The sequence below is a fragment of the Ascaphus truei genome, chromosome 10 (assembly GCF_040206685.1).
Source record: "Ascaphus truei isolate aAscTru1 chromosome 10, aAscTru1.hap1, whole genome shotgun sequence".
NCBI classification, from domain to species: domain Eukaryota; kingdom Metazoa; phylum Chordata; class Amphibia; order Anura; family Ascaphidae; genus Ascaphus; species Ascaphus truei.
Genome location: NC_134492.1, coordinates 20,205,632 through 20,224,309, shown reverse-complemented (window position 1 = coordinate 20,224,309; position 18,678 = coordinate 20,205,632). Strand labels below are relative to the sequence as shown.

At 42.7% G+C, this 18,678-nt stretch overlaps 1 protein-coding gene across 8 annotated transcripts in view; it reads right to left on the bottom strand.

Moving 5' to 3' along the window:
* Nucleotides 1–18,678, bottom strand: part of ST3GAL3 (ST3 beta-galactoside alpha-2,3-sialyltransferase 3) — a 244,633-nt gene that overhangs the window by 35,424 nt on the left and 190,531 nt on the right. The window lies entirely within an intron of this gene.

The window sequence follows — 18,678 nt, the reverse complement described above, 5'->3', positions numbered from 1 at the left end:
CTTAGTGTGCGAACCACTGTTGCTGGTGCTGCGTGAAGGTGGTCGCCGCTCTTCAGCTCCCCTTAACCCCGGTACCCTTTTACCGTCTCTGGAAGAGTCCTGGAACCTCGGGTAGTGGGGTTGCTCCACGACTGTGGGTTGCGGGTGCTCTCCTGCTGCATTGTACCTTTCTACGAGGGCCACAAGCTCATCCGCATTGTGGGGGTCACTCCGACTGACCCAATGGCGTAAGGCAGAGGGAAGTTTCCTCAAGAACTGGTCCATGACCAACCGTTCCACAATGTGGCTTGCTGAGTTGATCTCGGGTTGTAGCCACTTCCGGGCGAGGTGGATGAGGTCATACATCTGGCTTCGGGTGGCTTTATCCATCGTGAAGGACCATGCGTGAAACCTTTGGGCGCGAACAGCCGTGGTTACGCCGAGGCGGGCGAGGATCTCGAACTTCAATTTTGCATAGACGTTAGCTTCGGCTGGCTCTAGATCAAAGTAAGCCTTCTGGGGTTCGCCGCTTAGGAAGGGTGCGATTAGACCAGCCCACTCAGCTTCTGGCCATCCCTCTCTCTGTGCCGTGCGTTCAAACGTGAGAAGATAGGCTTCCACATCATCCGAGGGTCCCATCTTCTGAAGGTAGTGGCTTGCCCTGGTCATTTTCGGAACTGGGGCTGCCGCTGCCAGTGGAAGGTTACTGATAGTCTCCCTCAGGATCTCGAGTTCCTGCTGTAAGCCCTGAGCGAACCGCTGTTGCTCCTCTTTCAGCAAGCGGTTTGTCTCTTGCTGGTTTGCATTCGCCTGTTGCAGGGCTTCATTCGCGTCTCTCTGGACAGCGACATTGCGTACCAGCGCACTCACCACGTCTTCCATCTTGTTTGGAGAGAGAGAAAAAAAACCTTTTTTTTTTTTTTTTTCTTTAAAGTTCTTTAACCCCCAGACCTTTTAGTGTTCTGCCCGCATTCTCCACCATATGTGACAAACGGCTTACTCCGGGGCTCCGCCGTCTGTCCGGGACTGTTAGAACACGGTCTTTTAGGGTAGGTTAAATGATGAGACGTCACGTACTGTTCCTTTAAACAGGCTATGCCTGGTTTATTCAGTCCCAGGCACTGAGACTGCCACAGTTTAAACAGAAAACAAAGCCAAACAAAAAGCTGCTCGTCTGAGCGATAACTTAAACTTAGATGTCCCTGACTCAGAGTTGGAAGTGGCTTGTCCACTTCCACCAACAAAATAAGTACCTTTGCAGTCTTTAGACAAACTAACAGAATGAATGAAGCGATTTGGGAAAGAGGCTTTCTCACCCCTCTGCAGTTCAGCAGCCTTCCAGGCTCTTGGGCGGGGCCCAGAGGAAACAGGAAACAGGTCTTATATACCTGAACTCTAATCAGCATGACAGGTGACAGAAAACAGGCAGCAGACAAACTGTGGAATGGAGTGCCTGTACCACGAGGCTGCCCTGTTCAGCTTAGACAGGACAGAAACTGTTCAGTATCCTGGGAGCCCTGTATATGGAGTTTATTACCAACCCCTGGTTTCTGTCACACTGTCCTCAGATAAAAATTAAAAAAAAGAGAGAGAGGAGTAGCCATTCTTATAAACATATACATTTTGTTACAGATAAAATTAAACATGACACTGAGGGAAGTTTTCTGATCATAACGGGGAAGACAGCACTTTGGCAACCTACCGAACATCCCCCACACAGAAATAATAATATCAAATACTGCCAGTCACTAAAATCATCTAAAATTTATGAGAGCAAAGAAGCTCTATACAGTGATCCATGAACCCAAATTTATAACTCAGGACATATATCAGATAAAATCAGAAACGGAACAAGACAGGGATGCCCCCTATCCCCCATCCTATTTTTTCTGTGTATTAACCCATTGGCCATGAAAATAAGAAGCCACCCCAGTATAGCGGGACACAAAATAAGTCAAATTCAATACAAAATAAGCCTATTTACAGACATCATACTCCTTTCATTAACCAAACCACTGATCTCTCTACCACATCTATTTAGAAGAACTAAACAAATGTGGCCAATTTTCTGGCTTCAAAATCAGAAGCTTTGGCCATAAACATACCACAAGCAACAATTCAATTAATATAATTACACTTTGAACTAACCTGACAAAAAGAATATATGCCATATAAAGGAGTTAACATAATCAAAACATCTGATTCCCTCTACAAATATAATTATCCAGCTCTAATGAAGACTCTGAGCAGAGATTTAGAAATCTCGGCTAAATATTCAATATCCTGGCTGGGTAAAATGTATTCTGTATTGTATGTCTTTATTTATATAGCCCCAAAACTGTACTCGGCTCAGTACTAAGTACTGTAAAGATTAATCTACTCCCCAGATTATTTTATTGGTTCCGATCCCTGCCCATTCCGATTAAATTAAAAGAAATATATCAGCTACAGAAAAAAAATATCTAATTTTATTTGGGCAAACAAGAAGCCTAGAATAAAAAAATAAAAAAACCCTATATAGACCAACCCATGAAGGTGGTCTAGCTCTGCCAAATCTCCTAGCCTACTATAGAGCAGAAAGAATAGACCAGCTTGCAATGTGGCATCTACCCAGCAAAAAAGCGAGATGGGTAGAGATAGAAAACAAAAGGTCAAACCCCAGACTGTCATAACTTTGTAACACCAGACCCATGGGGAGCCCAACTAAAGCAGACCTATTCCAGGAATCTCTCAAACAGATGTACTTTCCGCTTCTAGAACCATGATAGCGACTAACTGGAAACAACCTGCCCCCAGAGGTCGCGATAATCAAAAACAAAATGTGGAAAACCACGTGTATGGAGAAATTAACAGGATTCCTACATGATGCACTAGAGAAAGTAACCAAACCATGGGAGCCATGGTGTTAAACATTCCCCGACCCGAATGCACTAGTAAACCTGCTGACAATATAAGACCATTGAGAAATGTCCTGTCACGATGCAAACCGACAGTGGAATTTGTAAGAACAGAAGCAGTTTGTATGAAGTAATAACCTGTCAAATCATAGAATTGCCTCCTCCCCATCCCCACTGCCCCCCCTTGAATGTACAAATTATTGGGGAATGAGCGATAAAAAAATTGCAGGAAACAAACAAAAAATACAATAGTGTACACTGTTAACAAATAATAATAATATGTGTAAGTAGGTCCCTGCTCACGTGAGCTAACAATCTAATGATGAGCATGTAGCACAAGCACTAAACAAATATCATAAGCCAGCCATGTAACACCTTCACTATCATTTTGAATGCTTCGGCTTTGTACAACAGCCCTTTAAATTTGGGCCAAAAAACCTAGCAAGTAACACAGAGTACACAGTACGATATTCAGGCGTTCATACCTAATGGAGGAAAGAATGTTGCACAGATTCTGAAGTTGCTGTAATCCGGGCTAGGTTCTAAAGCCATTTTAGGAATCTCCTCAAATAAAATTTCAGATTAATATTTCTTTCAAATAAAACACAACAAAAGGACATCAATCAATATGAGAACATGATAAAAAAAATAAGAGCATTTGTAAAACAAAAATACCTTTTGACCATTTAAATTCAACTGTGCCTTTAACTAGAGCATAAGCAGATACCTAAGGCTGCGTCCATAGACACAGCAGCCATACGGAGGAGTGCGGAGGCGCGCGGAGGCTGAGGGAAAGCAGGTACTTTCCCTGGCCTTCGTTCGCGCGCCGTCCAGGGGCGTGTCTATGGGCTGGCCAGTGACGTCACGGAGCTGGTTGGGCGAACCGCTCACGTGACTGCCCTATCGCGCGAGAAATCAGTTTTGACTGATTTCACGCGCATCGCGGGCCCCCTTCCCGCGCACCCGCACACTGTATAGACATGATCACTGCCTTTAGGCAGTCTGATCGCGCAGCGTGCGGACGCGTCAGCGTGGTCTGCCCTGCTATGGCCGCAGCCTAAGCAGGCTGGAGAGGAAAGCCCCCCCTCCCCACCTTTTCCCACCACCCGCTGTATTTCATATTTATTTATTTTAAATGGACTAATGTGTTGTATCTGTAATATCTGAGGTTACCATTGTAAGGTTTAGCCAGCACTGGGCTCTAGCTAGGGCTCCATTTTAACCTCCCGGTTAATTAATATTTAAAATTCTTCCACTTCACTTCTGGGTTAAGTGATGTCGCGGTCACGTGTTCGTGATGTGCTGGAGAAGCCCTGGCACCCTGTTGCTGCAGCTCCTCTGGCACTCAAAGAGTTAAAGTTGTTTAAAAAAATGGCTGCGTAGGCAGTGAATTTAATATAATGGTAACCCTGCCACGTAGTCCTCCGACAACATACAAAAGGATAGCACAGTCAGATGTAGCCGTTATTGCAAGCTGCGGCGTGTTCCCGTGGGCAAATAACAGGCTAGCCCATGGCTGATTCAAAACAATGGCTGCTTCTCCTGCCGATGCATCGTGCATGTCCTGCTGCCACGGATTGCAATAAATGTGGCTATATCTGTACAGTGGTATAGTTAGTTAATGGCAGTTAGATCCTGGCAGGAGAATGCGCTTGACCAGTTTGTTACCTTTGCTATTTTGCAGGAGGTCAGGAGGAACCCAGAGGGATTTTCTGTCTTCACTCATCCTGTCATGTTTGCAAATTGCATACCACATACCAATTATTCAATACAGATCCCGCACATCTCATGAAGAGCGTGCACTGTGTGGCTGTGACTCATATTTCTGGGAAGGTACAGGGGGGGCTTCTGGTAGAGGGGAGACGTTTCTGACACTGCATAAGGAAGTACACAGAGTGGATGGTCCGGCAGCCTTATAGGTCTTTAATCCCGATGACTCATGCCGTTGTGGTCTTTCTGGCAGCGTTGCAGGAATAATACTGTTATTAAGCATTCCCCTACTTACTTCAATGGAATTCCAAGCCTAATATTTGTATCACTCCGAAACAACTTCATCACTTCTCTACTCAGTCCAGTCTCTGAGTTAACGAGGTCCTCGTTAAAATCTTAACAGTTTCACTGCTAGAGGGTCAGCAACCAAGGACCCTCTGGCAGGAAAATGATTAATCACCGTGAGAAAACAGTTTGCAACAATTTGTGGCACTCTTAAATATAAAGACTTTTTTCTTTGAACATTTTTTAACAAGTGTAACCCTCCCTGCCCGGCTTCTGGAGAGATTACATCGGTGCGTTATGTATAGCTACTCTTCATGGGTTACCGTGACTCAGGGGCTGGGTCCAGGCGGTTGGGCGCTGAGGTTGGAAGGTTGTAGAATAATGGGTGCCAGGAACTTTTATAGCACAACAGTCCTTTATTAGTTTCCCTAATGGACAGCGACCGCTCATACTCATTTTGACAACGTTGCACTGTATTTTATGTCAGACATACATGAATATGGTTCTTCTATTAGTGCCCACTCTTAACACTTTAATGGAGGTATATATACTTAGTGGCTCTACGTATATATGGGACCCACCCCCCCCCCCCCTCGGGACCCAGCCCCTCCTGGGAACCACTCCCCCCCTTGTTGCTTCGGAATAGTCATCGGTATTAATCCAATTACTCTGGGTCCTTACGTGGATGCCTGGTGGGTCTCTCTTACTTGACCCAATACCCTTTGCCTTTTTGGGAACTGCCACTTCTATACAGACTGATGAGGAACATTTGCATCGATCCGCAGTTGGAGCAGATCCGACCAGCACCCAGGACCCCTCTTTCCTGAGGCCCTCTGTGGCGTGCCGTATTCCATTCCCCCAACTATTCAGGACTTCATTCCTTCTTTTGGGGATCCTAACTTAAGGGGTACTGTTTCTATCTACAACATAATAAACAGGGGGGCTATTACTTTATAAACATTACTTATCTACTCTCACTGAGGCTCCTCTCCTCTTGTCTTCCTGGAACCTAACCTCCTCGAAGTTTCCCCTCCCCTTACATACTCTCTGTGATGTCATGATCCCATGGTGTTGCCCAGTACACACTAACCATACTAGTACCCCTTTAGAGAGGGGGGTTGGGGGGGGGGGTTAGACAAGCAATATTTTATATTGATTAATGTTCTTGTAGCTTGGGGGGGGGGGTGTTAACATTGTACACGTTTCAGGACTGGAAAAAGAATGCTACCATTTTCTTTCACCAACGTCTGAAGGGCGGTAGGAGCGGCTCAGTGAGTCACTGACTGATAACGACACTCGGTTTCAAACAGGGGAGCCTGGTTCAAATCCCGGTGTCGGCTCCTTGTGACCTTGAGCAAGTCACTCTAGCTCCCAGTGCCTCAGGCACCAAAAACACATAGATTGTAAGCTCTAAGGGGCAGGGACTGTGTCTGTACAGTGCTGCTTGCTGCGCACTGTACTGTAATTGTGAATCACTGAGTCCCATTGGGAGAAAAGCTTTATATATGAAATAAAAGTTGTTATTACTATTATTATATTAACTTGGATTTGCCCAAATAATAATTATGAACATTGTGGAATTTCTAAGAACATAGAAATGTAATTACTGATTTTCTCTAGTTTTGTAAGGGATTGGTAATTGAAACTGTATACGGTCAGCAGGTTCTGTGTTGACTCATTCAAGCAGTGGTACCATGCTTGTGACCATGTGCTCCCCATATGTAGCAATGGGTTGTCTGCATGCAGCACCTGCCTTGAATTAATACAATGATAGGGTTTCCTGGGGAAACACAAATACGTGAATTTAGTGCAGATGATGTCTTTATGACCACAGAATAATACAGACAATGCAGGAAAACTTAAAGAAGCTATTTCAAATAGCAGGCAAGATTTCTATTGAATTTTTTTTAAAACCACTTAAGCTCTCGGAAATATTTAATAAGTGAAATTAAATTACATTATAACTAAGGTGGCACTTATAGTGCGGGCGACGGCAACGCGACGGATGACGTCCCCGTCGCCAGTAGCGAAAGTTATACTTTAACTTTCAGCTACGTCGCAGGCGACAGGGTGATTGATTGGTTCAGAGGCTGTCACATGTGGCGACAGCCTCTGAAAAATCAAATTTAACCCGCTACCAATTTTCCAGACGCTCCGTCGCCGTCGCGCTTACTATAAGCGCTGGTGATGGAGTCAATTGTTTTGTTTTCGGGCGATGTCATGTCGCCGTCGCGGACACTATAAGCGCAGCCTAAGTGAAACTCAGTTATTTTTTGTTTAAAATTAGATACTGTATGTTTCTATTTTCTTTTGATCTGCTACATTGACACGTTGTCTGGTAATTATTGTTCTTCTTCATTACCTCTGTAAACTAAAAGTGCTCCCATCATTAGCCCAACAAGAGAGAAAAGGACTGGATCTACAATCCACCTGTGTACACCACCGCTTATTAACAAACTTATCAAAAAGAAGATTTGGCACTGATCAGAAAAACATTCCAAATCATTTAGTCACTATGGGGATACTAAATATTTTGAAAGAATCTTTACAATGAAAAAATACTTCTGTGATTTGTTTAAAAATTGTGTCAATCACTTTCATTTCAACTACTTGACACGCCACTGCTATTAGTTCCCTTTATCCTAGGAAGCACTGCCCCTTTAACCATTACTACTCCAACCATGAGGGGATTAAAGCAGCAATTTCCCCCCAAAATTAAAAACTCCCAGCTCTATAGGGACCCTCACGACTCCCAGCTCCAACAACTCTACCCAACTCCCAGCTCCCAGGACTCCCCCCGACTCCCAGCTCCAAGGACTACCCCCCCCAACTCCCAGGACTCCCCCCGACTCCCAGCTCCAAGGACTTCCCCCCAAACTCCCAGCACTCCCCCGACTCCCAGCTCCAAGGACTTCCCCCCCAACTCCCAGCTCCCAGGATTCCCCCCGACTCCCAGCTCCAAGGACTCCTCCCAGCTCCAAGGACTCTACCCAACTCCCAGCTCCCAGGACTCCCCCCGACTCCCAGCTCCAAGGACTCTACCCAACTCCCAGCTCTCCCCCCGACTCCCAGCTCCAAGGACTTCCCTCCCAACTCCCAGCACTCCCCCCAACTCCCAGCTTCAGGAAACCCTCTGACCCAGCTCTGGGGACCCCCCAACTCCCAGCTCCAAGGACCCCTCCAACCCTCGATAGTCAGTAAAATTAACCTCCTTACTTTTCATGCTTTACACTCCTCTGCAGTAGCAGAGAAAATCGGGGCGCAAATTTCATTCAGGGACATAGAAAAAATAAGTAACAACAATAGAGCAGCACAGTATATACAATTTAAATACAAATTGGACTTGTCTGTGAATGTTAAACTCGCATGTTCTACGTGTAAATCAGGCACTGGGGTTATATAGAGTAACCAACTCAGAAGAACATCTAGATAGGCTTTGTAGAAGCCTAGGATTGCTGGCGAGAAAGATGCGTCCAGTTCCACTATCACTGGTTATCTTGAGAAAGAGACTGTAAGAGGCACACGGGAGCACAGCATGAGCAGAGGGACAGCCCTTGTTTGCTGCTGGATGTTCATCCTCTTGCTACTGGGAGCCGCTGTGTTCTTCCGAAGAAGAACACAGAGAGGGGGGGGTGGGGCTCAGTCGTGAGCCAACTGTGCTGAAGCAGGGATATCATCCTGAAAACCTGACCTCTTGGTGGCCCTTGAGGACTGGAGTTGCCCACCCCTGCTCTAGGGAAACGACAGGCTAATAATGCTCTTTTCCCAAGGGTATATAGAGTTAACTGCGAATGTGATTGAAAGTTGTGTATCGTCTACTTCTGGGCACATCTTTTGCACCATCGTTTGCTAACTTGTTTATGGGATTATGGGAGTCACTTTTTATTTATGGTGATCACAATTTATTTCGTAAAAATATTCTTTTCTATCGACGATATATTGACGATCTTATTTTTATATGGGAAGGGGGTGCACAAACTTTGGAACACTTTATCCAAACTCCTAACACGAATGATTATAATATATTTTTCACATATGAGCACAATATTCATCATATATGTTTTTTAGACCTCATGTTATACATTCATCAAGAAAGGAATATACAGACTGACGTATATAGAAAGCCCAACTCTAGGAATACATACCTCATGGCCAATTGTAACCATGCTGGGCCTCTTAAGAGAGGAATCCCAAAGGGCCAACTATTACGCTTAAAACGGCTATGTTCTACGGAAGAAAGCTTTGATATACGAGCCCAAAAACTCATTACAGTACTAGGTTCCAAGAGAGGGGGTACAATGAAAAGGAACTTAGGGATACATTGTCCTTGGTGAAATCTATGGAGAGGGATCAACTCCTCTCCATGAATCTCTCGAAGAAAGGACAGTGGGGTAAAAAAGGAACAAAATCATTACCTCTTTTCATTACGCAGCAGGGTGGACAATCTAATGCTATACGGTCAATTGTAGCACGACATTGGGACACACTGAAATTAGATGTAGATCTAAAGGATATTACTGACAAAGGACCAAAAATCGTATTTCGCAAAGCAAAGTCTTTGGCATCATATCTGTCACCAAGTTTATTTTCCTCTCAACATACCACAGGCATAATGAATATTCCCAAGGTCTTCTTTCAGTGTGGCCACTGTAATATTTGTCGATTTGCTAAAAATCTTAAAAAGATAGAGTGTTTAAAACCCAGGTCAGTTAGGACCATAAGGACTTTCATTAACTGCAACACAAGCTAATTAGTCTACATGCTTAGATGTAATTGTGATAAAGTATATATTGGTCGCACCATCAGGCCCCTAAAACAAAGAATTCAGGAACATGTACGGTTAATTAAAAAGATGGATACCCTACACCCAGTCTCACGACATTTTTCTACTTGCCCTATGAGAGGTATTCAGGGTTTTTCCTTCTCAGGTTTAGAGCATGTACCAGCAGCAACAAGAGGGGGAGACAGACTTAACATCTTAAATAAACGAGAAATGTCTTGGATTTTTTGTATGAACAGTCTCCACCCACATGGTATTAATGTGGATTGGGATTTGGCCTATAGACATGAGTGATATATACTCATATTAGGTATGTTTCTGTTTGTTACCACTGAGTCTATACTGGGTGTGAATTTATTCATTCCTGATCGGTTTGATAAAAAAATCCCCTTTAGGATGTGCTGTATACTATCACAAACTCTCCCAAAAATATCCTGTTGTTGAATTATTTAATTTTTCTTGTATGATATCAGTTCTCTCCTGGAATCTGCCATATAGCTGCTTCGTGGTTAACGCTTACTAAAAATAACAATTACTATTATATATGTACTGTGTGAAGATTGAGATAATGTGTGTGGCTATCATCACCTCCATTTTGGCCTAACCGCCATTTTGAGTGTTTGCTTGTATGTATGTTTATTTGTTTAATTCGTGTATGAACTGTGAATGTTTGATTCTGCAGAGTATCGCTCCTGGATGTAACTCACCCTTGTGTAATTCCTACAAGGCATGCAAGAATTGAAATAGCATTCGTAAGAGGTTTTTCCTGTCTTAAGATATTTCTGCTGACCATAGTGTAGCTGTTATCTGACAGCTACAGTACATACAGGGCTGGACACAGTAACTCCCTTATGTCACAAGGTTAAAGGCGGCCCACATTATGGTGATAAGAGGGTAAGAATATAGCAATGTAAAGCATATTTATATATCAATATGTATTTTTGTTTAAGTCATCATATATTATTTATCTCTAAGCCAGCCCCCTTAAGGGATGTATTACTCATTTTGAAATGTATAAAATGTGATACCAATCAATATGTTGGCAGAGGCCTGAGTTCCTTGTTGGAATTCTTTTCTCTCAATTGTGCCTTGGTACAGATAAACTCATGTTGTTACTTTTTGAACCCTTGACTCATTGACTTTATTTCTACGCTTTGACAACTGTTGTTATAAGGATTATATCTGATGTTGTTATAATATGTTCATTCTGACTTAGATAAGTTTTAGGACATAAGTCCATAGTCATAAATAATTGTCAAAATCTCTCCATATACTATGTTAAAGGGAGAGAAAAATAATATAGATCCATAACAGATGATTGATCATATAAATCCTGATTATTCTGTTCTTATTATTATGATTATTATATATCATTTTCTTTTTTATTATTTTTTTCAACATAGGAGTTTTTGTTTTAGCAATTTATTTTTTGTTATTTTCTTATGTGTACTTCTTTTTTCGTTATGCATGCTTATATATATAGACTTTTTCTTTTCTTAGAAAGATTCCTATTTTGATCACGATTATACTGTTTTCCTTTTTCTCTCTTTGTTTACGCCAGGAAATAGTTATATGAGTCTATGTCTAATGACCATTTGTATGGGCACAACTATATTAGGTGTGGATCTGCAGTATAATTTTTCTTTCCCCCCCTTTTTTTTAATTGCGTTCTTTTTCTTGGTTTTTTTGAGTAATACTTGTTTTTTAATATGTATTGTGAGTGTGCTTCAGTTTGATGTGCTAGGTCGGACAAGCTAATTGTTATTCACTTTTCTTTCTCTTTCTGCACTGTTTTTAAACTTTGTTTTAGTATGCCTTCATCTTGTGTCCACATTAGGTTACTAATAAACAATTATGCATCTTTAGCATTAGTGCACACGTGATTGATGGCATACATGGTGGTTTGAACTTTTTTAATTTATTCACTCCCTGCCCGTGATGTGCGGGTGCGTGGTGCCAGAGAGGTGGAATAGAGTTCAACTATCAACCGTGAGTACATGTGCTCACATCCAGTGAGATAACGGGAGGTTTGAAAAGCCCGCCCAGAGGGGCACCGCCGGGTGGAGTGACATACTCACCGGGAACAGGTTAGACGGCTTCTCCCCTCACTGCATGGACTATTATATTTATTATTTACGCCACGCTGGGATTATACGTGATTTATGTCTCAAAAGGATGTAACCTGGTTTGTGCATTATTATTGTCATGCTCACAGGCAACACTAAGGATATAGAGCACCCAATTAGGGATTTTCCCTTGTCTACATTATCGTCTACTTCTGTTCACATCCTGGAGGGCTTGCCGGCGACCACGTGAACGCTAACCCATGCAATCACGTGGTTGTGTAAGGCTAAGGCCCCGCTCCCTTAGTCAGCGTGCCCGCACTGCAGACAGGCGGGGCGCTGACAGACCGCGATATGCGGTCTGTAGGGAGCGGGAGCCGGAGCGGGAGGTGGGCGGGAGTGGGAGGCTTGAGCGGGAGGGGGGGCGTGGCTTGAGCGGAGGGACCCGCAACCCCCACCCCCCTCCACGGGCTCGGGCTCTGGAGCTGCTGATGGAAGGTAATCAAAAGCAACACACACACACACACTCATACACTCATACACACGCACGCAGGCACTCATACACACACACGCAGGCACTCACACACATACACACAAACACAGAGGCAGGCACTCGCACTCAGGCACACACATACACAAACAAAGACAGGCACTCACACTGCTTTCCCTCCACACTCCTCCCCGCTCCCCAAAGCCTCCCCTCCTCCCGAAGCCTCCCCTCGTCATTGGCTCACAGCCACACCACGTGACGCGTCGACGCTAGGGATTACAATTCTCTTGAATCCCCTAGCGGCTGACGCGTCACAGCGTGTAGTGAGCTGTTCAGCCAGGGGGGACCGGGACCGGCTCGGGAGGATTCCCCTGCTGGTGGGGAACTCGCATGTGGCCGCCCGCGCCGCCGGGCGCAGCGGGTCCCAGCCCTAACAGAAGACCGTTGCACTCAAGCTGCACCAGTGTTCCGGCACTTAAAGCAGCAATATGTTGGGTGAGTTGGGGGGTTGATTTGTGGGATCATTTTTACCTTAAAGTCCCCAGGGGGTACCGCAGAGTCCAACTGTGCTTCTCCCATTTCTAAGGACTACCCATTTTGCCTTAAAGCTGCAGTTCAAGCTGACATTTTATTTAAAAAAAATCCATTCAATATGTGCATCAATACAATCTGCACACTGACAAGTGATTAGCTAAGTTGCCGATCAATCTATTCCCCCTGTAGTTGATCGATGAAGATTCGGCTTGGGGGTTCTTTAAAATCACTGTTAGGGCTGCAGAAGATTACCCAAGATGCAAAGTTCTGTGACCCGGCAGGCACAAGATACAATTGGTGCACTGCTAGAGAGAGGGCAGAGCTCAAGAGCCAGGGCCTGTCTCAGAAGAGGAAGGGGATGTGACTTTGTAAATGGTTGCTATAGAAACAAAAATGCTTGTTACATTAGAATACATTAAAAATGTCTTTAAAAAACAAAACTGATTTATTTAAAAAAAACACACATGTAGGATATTGCTTGAACTGTAGCTTTAAAGAAGCAATCCAAGAAATATTCTACATGTGTTTTTTTTAGATTCATATAAATCAGTTCTGTAGTATTAGATAATACTTACTACTTTTTTTATTTTAAAATTCAACTCTTAATGCCATTGTTGTAACACTTTCCTGTTTGTGATAATTTGTTGTCAATATTCCCAGCAGTTTGAGCTGCAAACTGTAACAATAGATAATGTTATCTTAGCTATATAACAATACATTGTTGCTGCTGAAGTACACATGACTGAGGGATTGATTGAAACTGAAAGGCAGCCATTTAGTGAACCCTGGGAAGCAGAATTTTGCTGATCGATCACAGGAAAATGAACCGTCCGGCACCTTAGGTAATTCATTTTCAATAAAGGAAATCCAAAGCTGCATATATTAAAATTTAAAAAAAGATTTTTTTAAGATGCTTAGATTGCCTCTTTATACGGTGGAACAAGCAATATTGGGTCAGTGAAGTTAGATACCCAATTATTTTCAGAAAAGCAACAATTTATATATAGTGCTAACCATTGGGCCTATAATAATCAAGTTAATGTTTAAAATGTCAAACATGACAGTGACCAATTCATTACAGTACATTGTGCCAATTCTCATTTTAGTGTGCTCTGTTATCCAAGTGCTACATACAAATCCTAATCCTACCCAGGTCTCCTATAACAAACAGATCAAGCAGTCAAGATTATGGATCACAAACTGGTAACTTGATCTACAGTATGCATACAGGACATTAACTAAGGCCCTAGGCATGCAACAAAATATCTCAACATGTGTCTACAGAGCAATTACACTGGAATTAGGTAGTGGAGCAAGATAGTTGGTTGAGGCGGCAGCAGGTGAGAAATTAATGTTTTAAAGTGCCTATAGTTTCTACAGAGAGGCTTTCGTTGTACAAATGTCACAAGTGATGTGTTAAAATATATACATTTCTCTGAATACATTCTGTTTCTGTACCAAACAAATTAACAGAGACTGCAGCACAGCACCCACTGCCCCTACAGCAATGAACATTTGAAGCAGTTTATGAAAGGATAACAAAGGAGGGAGAGGGAGTAGGGGATATTTTATTGGACCAACAAATAGTATGTTACAAGCTTTGTAACCTCTCGGGGTCCTTTATCGGCTGTGGCAGAAATACAGAAACACAATATAATTATACAGCGTATGTCAGAGGGATATCAGGCTACAATGGATGCCGACAGGAAGTGTGAAATAAGATGAGGTAGAAGCAGGTAGCCCCGTGTGAGAATTAACAGTAGAGACATCCTATAGAGGGCTATTCTCTTAGATATACAGGAGATGTGAGAGGGAAGTGGGACAAGACCGTGAATGATCAATAAAAGGTATCATACCACCTACTCCGTCCCCCTCCTTTGTTGCTACATGGAAGAAAGGCCCCCCAACAGCACGCCCCCCCATCCTTCTTTGCTTACTATGAAATGATAAGGCAGTTTTAGGGGCGTATTCTTGATCTGCCAAAAAGGGCCAAATCAGGCCATTTTCAGCCAACATTCCCTCATCGACTTCAATGGGGAATTCCATCTGCAAACAGCCTAATCGGAAGCTTCAGCAGATACAAAATAAACCCCTTTGCCATTTTGCTGCCGATTCATACATCAATTGATGCTTCTTTAGTATTTGACTCTTATAAATCATTTTAGATACAGCCATTTCCAAATTTGGAAGCAGTTACTAGGTTCCATTGTACGGCTACTGTATGTAGATTTTGACTTGTGCATCTTGCAACAGAATAATAATTCCTTCAGTTCCAAGTAGATGTTGCATGGAATATGGCACGAAATGAACCACATCACAGCATTGTTCTGCCCAGTGAATGGTCATATATTCGAATGCACTAGCTCAACAACAACAGCGCAATAGCGTGAAAACGTTAGAGGAAAATGTAATGGTAATTTGTTTCAGGCCGAACTGAAAGTGGCAAACAAGCCCCGATTGTTTCTAGCTTTGTGAGTGACCTTTAATAAATGGTATGGAGGACGTGAATGGTACAGTAGCCGTTCAGCACATGTGTGTCAACATTGGAAACCAGCAAGAAAGCTGTAGGAATTCCTGAGCTTTGGAAATGTCACTGGCATATATTATTGTATTATTATTTTTATTATTATTATTATTCAGGAAGTTCTTTTGGTTTAATCAGAAAAAGGAAACAATCGGTCAATAAAAGTAAATAATGTAGAAAGCCGTAATATAATGTGACAGATAATAAAAATGTATTTTATTTTGTAGTATTTCCGTTCTTTCCCTTGGAAAACTAAGCAGGTCCCAATTCCTTTTTTGTAATCTTTGCTTGCATTAGATTTAGAGTTTCACTAGTTTTCTATATAGCTATCACAGGTCTCATCCATCTCCTGTAGGTTAAACATCGAGACAATGTAACTACTAGCAAATTCTTCATCAGAACCAGCCTAGGAGGAACACGTACTGTATGTGAAATACCAAGAGCAACAATAGTTCAAATCTGATACAATGTATAAAAATTATTCCGTTCCTAGGAAGTGTTTTTTTTGTTGTTTTTTTACACGTTTGGTAAACAGCATTCACTATAATGTATTATAGAGTATTGTACATTAAAGTGCTTAAAAATGTGCAGAGAAAAATACTAGCATGCTCTAACTGTTTTCCAATCTACATATCTTAATACTTACAGTAGTTCATATCTTCTTGTGACCATTATAACATACTGTGTGTGGGTGCACAAATTACTACAAGAGTTGCTACAAATGTGAAATGAAACAGATTTTGGCCATGTTTTGCTACCACTAAGCCTTTATACTGGACATGTTTGCCTACACAAAATGCTACCCTCTTCACTTTATCAACATTCGTGAATGAGAAGGTTCATGTGATGAACCCCAAAACTCTGCAGTACTAAGGGGACCATAGTCTACATAGTTATCTACATCATTCTGCAAGAAAATGAAGCAGTGTTAATGAATGTCGACCTATAACTGTAGGTCAGTGCATCTGAACCATCTACAAGGAAGCACAACTAAGAAATGTTTTGGGGATAACTCATCAATGCTCTACTAATATATAAATTACGTACAATCACGGCGATTAGCTAATTATTTGGTTATTCCCAGAATGCCTTGCTGCAGTGGAAGTACTGTATGCTAAGAGATAATGGGGAAAGGCAGCAATGCAGACTTGTCTGAGACATGTGAATGTGCTCACGAGTGGTATTTTTATTTGCTCTACACCAGGGGCGCGCAAACCTTTTTTTTGCTGCGCACCCCCTGCTGGCTTCTTCGTTGGCCACCCCTCCTTACCTCGCGCGGCGTCATGGTCGTGTGACGTCATGTTACCCGCTGCGTCATTTGCCGTCACGTTACTGTGGCAACCGTGACGTCATATGACCCCGCCGCGTCAAAGGTCACGCGTCCTGGAGCCGGCTGAATCACGGTAAGTGGAGTGTTGCAGGGGCCTCGTGCGATTCCTCAGCATTTAATTTAATGCCTTGGGGAAGAGCGTGGGACCTCTGCAACCGCCCGCGTGCCCCCAGAAAAATCTCCCGCCCCCCAGTTTGCGCACCGCTGCTCTACACTGTACGGTGGAGGGGTTTTCTCCCTTTTTTTTACTCCCCATAACGTATTTCAACTTCACATTGCAAAGCCAGTATAACTAGCCTCACACTGAAGAGACCCAAAAGGTCGGAACAGCTGTCTGTGAGTAGGGTTACTGGCTGTGCGCTTCTTTAACCCCAGCTGTGCTGAAAAGCTGTGTAATGCGGCCGGCTTGTGCTTATAGAGGTCCATGTCAAAATTTACATGACGTAAAATGTGACACTGTGTGCTCATTTACATGTCATTACCCAGAATCCCTAGCTGCAGTGCTAAGAGATAATGGGGAAAAGAAGGGTGGTAGACCTGTCTCAGACATTTGAATGTGCTCACAAGTGATATTTGTGTTCGTTATTCCTAAAATACTGTACGGTTTAGCAAAGGTTCATCAACTAGAAAGTGGTACATAAAGCAAGAAGTACCATGCACCTAGAAAGTGGTCCAGAAAGCAAGAAGCAACATGCACCTAGAAAGTGGTCCAGAAAGCAAGAAGCAACATGCACCTAGAAAGTGGTCCAGAAAGCAAGAAGCAACATGCACCTAGAAAGTGGTCCAGAAAGCAAGAAGCAACATGCACCTAGAAAGTGGTACAGAAAGCAAGAAGTAACATGAAGGAATTTCCACCGGGAAAGTGCGATGGCTTAAACCTGCACTATGTGCACGTGAGGTGGTAATGTGTTGATTTGTCTATACAGGCAGTCCTCAGTTATCCGGCACAATGTGTTACTCAAAATGGCGTTGGATAGCGAAACGTTGTAAAGCGAAACACATTTTCCCATAGGAACACTGTTTAAATTAAAGGTTCCGTTCCTGAAGGCATTTTTAACACTAAAATACACCAAATATTTTATGCAAGCTATAAGATATGCAGCACGCACATAAATTATATAGTGTATATACTGTATTATATATAATATAACATAATAAATAATATATTATATAGTATAAAATAATATTATATAGTATAATATTATATATATACGCTCTTACGGCGCTTTGCAACGTAGTTTATGTGAAATGTGTATATATATATATATATACACATACACAACGTTGCAAAGCGTCGTAAGAGCGTTCGATAAGCCGTTTTGGCGTTGTAAAGATGAACATAGGTATGCATTGCATAGCGTTGGATAAGCCATTCGTTGTAAAGCGAAGCGTTGTAAAACGAGGACTGCCTGTACATGCAAACATTCCCAAGTTAAGAAAATTGGTGCTGGGTACTGGAGTTCATCTGCTGAGGAGTTAAAGAGCGTCATGCTCTGCTAAACTGCAGGTAAACAAATGCCTCTCACCCTAGATGACCCCTTGAAAGAGTAGCAATGTCAGAGCAATCAAACAGATCATGTAGCACATTAAGAGAAAAAGGGTCAGATGCACATTTTTCTTCTTGGCACACACTTTGTAGTTGGTTTAACCTGCTAGTGAGTTCATGCTGCAGATGGAAACGTGCTACATCATTTATGTTACAAATCAAACAAGTGATGAAGGAGCATCTGGATCGAACTAAAGTTTAAAAAAAAAAGGGGGGGATCCAGACGTGACAGCGACTATTTACATAACTTTTCAATAGCTACTGGTTAAATAAAGCTGCCACATCAACCACAAGGGAATTACTGAAAAGCATAGGGCTCACATCGCTTCTAATGCAATTGCAACATTTATCTAGGTTTAATTGACCTTGTACTGTCTGAAGTTGGTTGCATTTTCAAACAATTCAACACAAATTTGCATAGTGTAGAGCAGTGTTTTTCAACAGGGTTCCTAGGAACCCTTGGGTTCATCGGGCATCCCTAAAGGGTTCCTGCAATTATCTTGTCATCAAATACGGAAACATTTACAATGCATCAGATCT